Here is a 5,707-nt window from a genome sequence, read left to right as displayed (position 1 = left end):
TTGTCTTTTATGTTTCAGTTTTTCATCTAAGCTTGTTTCATGTAGCTTTCTCCAACCTCTCTATCCTGGGTTAAATGTAAATAGCTCAACTATATATTTGTTGGTTAAGGTAATCTAACTGCTTTAATACAAAAGCCCCTAAATTTTTAGTGGCTTAACCAGTAGACATTTATTTCTTGTTCATGTGAAGCTTGAAACAGGTGTTCCTGATGGGGTGAGGCAGCTCTGCTCACATGACATGCAGAGAACCAGGAAGATGAAGGCGCTTTCATCTTCAATACAAAGTCCAAGATGTTCCTGTGATCAACATTCAGCTGGCAGATGAGGGGAGAGAGATGAGGAGGGATTACGGGGTGGTGAGAAGAGTTTAATGGCCATGCCTGGAACTGAAGTATGTCATTCTGCCCATGTCCCACTAGCCAGAACTCAGTAACCTGGCCATATCTAAATGTGAGGGAAACTGGGAACTGCAGGCTAGCTGTGTACCCTGGCTTGGCTGGACATCTCATGCCTCAGTCTTGTCATAACATTTATTCCACTGTGTGTTAGATTGCATTTTTCTTCTCAGTTCTTTAACCTTCCCTGAATCCAGCCTTTGGCCATGTGACACTGCAGATGCTCCTACTAGAGGTGGAGTATAGTTCCTTGCCTCACAGATGTTGGGCTTGGTCATGTGACTTGCTTTGACCAGTAGAATATGGGCGGAATTCACAGAGTATTGGTTTTAGTAGAAGGCCCTAAGAGGCATTGTGCATTTCTTTTGTGCTTCAGCCTTGATTATTTGATTAACCTAGAGCTTACTAGGTTAACCTGTTGGTCCCAGACACAAGAAACACTTACCCTGTGAGTATGAAATAGCTGCTTATTGTTGTATGGCACTGGATTTTGAGAGGTTCGTTATGCAGCATCACTGTGGTAGTGGTTGACTGGTGCTGCCTGTTGCATTATAAGTGAGTCTGGTTTGGGATTGCATCTCCTTTATGAGGTCTTTGCAACCAAAATTCTTTTGTATTAAACTTCCCCATTCATAGAAGATAGTGAGCAAGTATTTGGTGAATTATGAATCAGAGTGAAACCATACTGCATTACACACGATGTCAGATATTTCTTACTGCTGATATATCCACTTCTTGATCTCCTTCAGCAGATTGTACTGCTCTCAAGTTTTAGGGTCTGCTCGCAGTGCTCATTCCTTGTGCCCATTGGACACCTGACAGTGAAGTGCTGGCCATCCCTCCAACTTAGCACCCAGTTCCACATCTGGGCCAACACTTTCCATTCCCACAGTTGTTTTCTTCTTCCTTCTATCCTGGCAAACCCCCATTGTCTCCAATTATATACACTAACGCCTGTGGAAGCCAGGACCTGTGGTAGGCAGGAATCTGGCAGAGCAGGAAAACTCAAGTATTTCCTACTAATAAGGAGCGATAGAAAAGCGGAAGGCAGAAGGGTTGCGAGGCTTGGGGAAAAAAAGGGAATCTCATCAAGGTCCAGCGCTCACAGCTTTCACTGAGTATTGTTTCTCCTCTGCCCAGAGAAAACCATAAATAATGTTAACAAAATATTTCAGATTTGATCATGAGCGTTTTGTGTATTCATGGAGACCTTGAGTGGCACAAATTGTCAAGTGCTTGACTGTTAGCCAAAAGGCTGGCGATCGGAATCCACCCAGCAGCATCTTGGAAGACAGGCCTGGAGGGCTGCTTCTGAAAAGTCACGGCCTGGAAAACCATATGGAGCCCAGTTCTGCTCTGTACACATGGGGTCACCATGAATCGGAATTGACTCTGCAGCCACTAACAACAACAACCATCAGGGTGTCTTACATATTTGGAAAATAAAAGAATGAACTAAAAAACCAAAAACCAAACTCAACTGCTGTCAAGTTGGATACAACTCATAGCGACCAACCCCTCCATGGGTTACTGAGGCAGTATCTGTATGGAAGTAGATTGCCCAATGTTCCTTCCGAGGAGTGGCTGGTGGGTTTGAACTGCCAGCCTTCTCGTTAGCAGTCAAATTCTTTAGGCACTACGCCACCAGAGCTCCTAAAAGAAAGAACTAGAAAGTCGAATATTCACTGTAAACAGTGAAACGCATCATCTTGCTGAAGAGGACACATTTGACCTAGGGTCAGTTTTTATACAGCCCTTTTAAAATACCACACTGAATGAGCAGTTTTAAAAAATGAGTGTATGAGAACTTTAAAAATTAAAATGAGTGCTCGCTTTGGCAGCACATATACTAAAATTGGAAGGATGCACAGATTAACATAGCCCCTGTGCAAGGATGACATGCAAATTCATCAGATGTTCCATATTTTTTATAAAAATGTCCATATACATTATAGAGTTCACAGGGGAAAAAATTAGGATAACTTTTTAGCTACAACCAGACACCTTGAGAGAGTGAGTTGCTGGGACTGTGGACTCAGGACCATGGTTTTGGGAGATGTCAAGCTCAAGTTTTACAACATAGTACATTGTTATAGATCCTATTTTGGTGAGTAGTGACTGGGGTCTTAAAAGCTTTTTAGCGGCCATCTGAGCTGCAACTGTTATTGGTCTTTCCTCATCTAGCGCAAAGAAGAATGAGGAAAATCAAAGACGTATGGAAACACATAGTCCAAGAGACTAACAGACTGTGTGAACCTCAGCGAACAGGACCCTGAGACCAGAAGAACTAGATAGTGCCTGGATATCTCTGCCAGCCACTCAGAAAGGGACCACAAATTGGAGATCCTTGATAGACTGGGACAAAAAATGTGGAACAAAATTCAAAAACAAGAAAGACTAGAATTACTGGTTGGGTAGAGACTGGTGAAACTCCTGAGTATGGCCCTGAGTCAACCCTTCAGGCCTGAAATTGGGCTCACTTTCGTGGTTCATCTCTTAGCCAAACAACAGACAGGCCTATGAGTAGAACAACAACACCAGAGAGATGCATTTGCACTCCTTAGAACAGTCAACTTTTGGAGAGCAGAAGGGCAGCATTAGCATAGGGAGAAAGCTAGGCAGGCAGGAATGCATAGGTAAGAACCAGGCAAGGGATAACCACAGGGAGGAGGTGAGAGGAGGTGGGCGGAGGTGGGAGGAGAACTGTTTCATTGTGGGGATTGTAATCAGTGTTGCAAAACAAAATGTGTATGAACTGTTGAAAGTAAAATGAATCTTCTTAGTAAAATTGTACCCAAATCACATTAGAAAGTTTTTTTGTTTTGTTTTGTTTTTAAGTAAAGAAATACTGTGCAGCTTTGGACAAAAAAGGATAAAGAAATGGTCTGTGCAGGGATATATGTCCCTGTTCACACTTTATGTTTTTCATTTTGATTTTTGAACCCTAGGAGCTCTGGCAGCGTAGTGCCTAAGGCACTTGACTGCTAACCAGAGGGCTGGTGGGTTAGGGAAGCTTGGGCAATCTACTTCCATAGTGATAATCACCTCAGAAACCCAAGGAGGGGTCGCTATGAGTCGGGTTCAGCTTGACAGCACGTAACAACTCAACAACAGGAATATCTTGGAGCTCTGGTGATGTAGTGCCTAAGGCATTTGACTGCTGACAAGAAGTTTGGAGGTTCAAACCCACCAGCCACTTCATAGAAGGAAGACTGGGCAATCTACTTCCATAAATATTTACTGCCTCGGAAGCCTAATGGGGGTTGCTATGAGTTGGAATCGACTCTATAGCAGTGAGTTTGGTTTTTGGTTTGAGGAATATCTTACCTATTAAAAAATGAGCTTGACTTTCAGAATGCTGCTAGGTTACACAAACCCACTGCCCTCAAGTTGATTCCACTCATAGCGACCCTATAGGACAAAGTAGAGCTGTCTTCACAGGGTTTCCAAAGCTGTCATCTTTACAGAAGCAGACTGTTGCAACTTTCTCCCACAGAGCAAAGGGTGGGTTCGAACCGCTGACCTTCCAGGTAGTAGCCGAGTGCATAACCACTGCACCACCAGAGTTCCTTGCTAATAGGATATCCACCTAAAACTAAGGGTTCAAAATTATCAATATCAACAGGTTTTTAACATGTTTATCTGATAGTATAAGAGAACTCTGTCATTAAAAGTTTCGAAAATACTGAATACATAAAGGGAAAAATATGTAAATATTAGAAATTCTACCAGCCTGATATAATTACTGTTACTTTCCTGTTCTCTTTAACCTTTAAAGCTATTTTACATAGTTAAGATAATACCACAGATTCACAATTCTACACTTAATGCTTTTACAAAATATCACTTTCCCATGTCATTAAAAACTCTATAAATATAAAATCATCAGCTACATATATCACAGTTTACTTAACTATATCTTATTTAATTAGCATTTAGATGGTTTCTGGGTTTTTTTTTGGCTTTGGATAATAATATATTGAATATCTTAATAGCTAAGTCTTTGGATTTCATAGGCAGAATTTTTTAATGACAATAATAATAGTACACTGTATGTTTCACAATCCATAAAAGTCACAAGGTAGTTGAGATACCTTTAAAATGATACTTAAATTTTATGCTAAAATTATGAACGTTCTAGTCCCTCAAAGGTATTAAAGTTGACCAGCAGAGTTTGTCGAAGAAGTTCAGTTAATAACAAGTCCTTGAAGCGATTGGTGATGGGGAAGTTTGGAAATGGTGGGTGGTTTGAGCATTGGTTTCCTCATTTGTAAAATGGGAAGATTCAGTGAGATTTCTTCTAAAAAAAATTAATTCTGTATCTAAAAATCTATCTTTTTACAGTAGAATGATCAACTTCTAAGAAATGGATTTATGAGAACTTAGCTTAAAAACAGCATGGAATACTATGTTGTTATGAAAAATAAAGAATAAGGACACACTCTACGCAGTGATGTATATAGAATGGTCTCCAGGTTACATTAACAAGTGAAAATAGCAAGGTATATACAACAGGAAATACACTTGTATTTGCATAAAATGGCTGAAAATGCATACAAAAATAGTAGCAGCGCTATTGGAACAGGGGAAGGGAAAGTTTACTCTGTCCACAGAAAGAAAATCAAGGAAATACCATCTCCCAAAGTGTGATAAAATATTGAAGAAAATCTCCATAGATGAAAACATGAAGGGCTGACTCCTGCAGTGTTCATGGTCTCTGTTAGAAATGCTCACAGGAAGAATCAGTGCCATGTGAGACAGTTTAATGTGACACGCACACACACGTCTCCAAAAAGTGCAATCAAAATTTCAGCTCTATAAAGTTTTAATGGTAATTTTTATTAGCAAATTATGAAAAAGCTGAAAGGTCATATCACTGTAAACGTGTTTGCTTTCAGTATGGCATTGAATACTGTGAAACCAAATCCTTTCATTTCTTAAGTACATTGGACTTCCTCTGATTGGAATCTAAGGGGGAAAATCATTTTTCTTTTGTCTCCCTCTCTCCCCTGCCACCAACAAAGTTATTATCAGTCAGTCAATACCCCCCATTTTTTTGACTAAATCTTATACATTTTTGACAGCAGTCTCATAAATCTCATCACCCAATAACCTGTTCACCAAAAGGGACAACTTGGTCTGTTGTGGAGAAGCACATTCTGGGGACATATTGATGGATGGTGCCTGTAGGACTCTAATTTGATTATGGTACCATTAGTTCATAATTTGGCTTTCCAATTGAGATCGCGTTGACAGGCTGAAGAGGAGAGGCCTGTTTAATGAAGTTGATGAAACACACGCAGGGGGCGATA

The 5,707-nt window shown here is 40.4% G+C and overlaps 1 non-coding gene across 1 annotated transcript; it reads left to right on the top strand.

Annotated features, from left to right (window-relative positions):
- Positions 1-2,220: 2,220 nt before the first annotated feature.
- Positions 2,221-2,324, top strand: LOC122151112. Its single transcript, XR_006163979.1, has one exon. It is a non-coding gene; the product is annotated as a U6 spliceosomal RNA (small nuclear RNA).
- The last annotated feature ends 3,383 nt before the right edge of the window (positions 2,325-5,707 follow it).

The sequence above is a fragment of the Orycteropus afer genome, unplaced genomic scaffold (assembly GCF_000298275.1).
Source record: "Orycteropus afer afer isolate SDZICR_OR568_19922 unplaced genomic scaffold, OryAfe1.0 scaffold00304, whole genome shotgun sequence".
NCBI lineage: Eukaryota > Metazoa > Chordata > Mammalia > Tubulidentata > Orycteropodidae > Orycteropus > Orycteropus afer.
Note: the sequence above shows the minus strand (reverse complement) of the source record. Positions and strands in the feature narration are given on the sequence as shown.